Source organism: Aplysia californica, unplaced genomic scaffold (genome assembly GCF_000002075.1).
Source record: "Aplysia californica isolate F4 #8 unplaced genomic scaffold, AplCal3.0 scaffold00005, whole genome shotgun sequence".
Classification (NCBI taxonomy): domain Eukaryota; kingdom Metazoa; phylum Mollusca; class Gastropoda; order Aplysiida; family Aplysiidae; genus Aplysia; species Aplysia californica.
The window spans coordinates 808,586-808,965 of record NW_004797275.1 but is presented as its reverse complement, the minus strand read 5'-3'; positions in this window follow the sequence as shown (position 1 = coordinate 808,965).

Here is a 380-nt window from a genome sequence, read left to right as displayed (position 1 = left end):
TTTTTGGCTCAACACCTTTCATGCCCATTAAAGAACTCATTTCTGTGCGGATTTTTCTGAAAAACGTTGATTAAAGGCACACAAAAAATGTAAATTTTCAGTTACCACGGACTCTTAAGCTAAGGAAATAACTAATCTTTGGCGGCTATTTTCTCACTAATTTTACCTCTGAAAAAGGTGATTCCCACCTCCTTCTTCCGCAAATGTCTCGACTTGTATTCAAGATAAATGGATATTTTATTCATCCAAATAAAGACAAGTGGACAAGCTTTAAGATAATACCAATAACTCTACATGCCCAAAGATTGACGAGAGTCTGATTCCACCACGCTGCCTCACATATTATTAGCACACATCATGACACAATACAAAAATAAAGC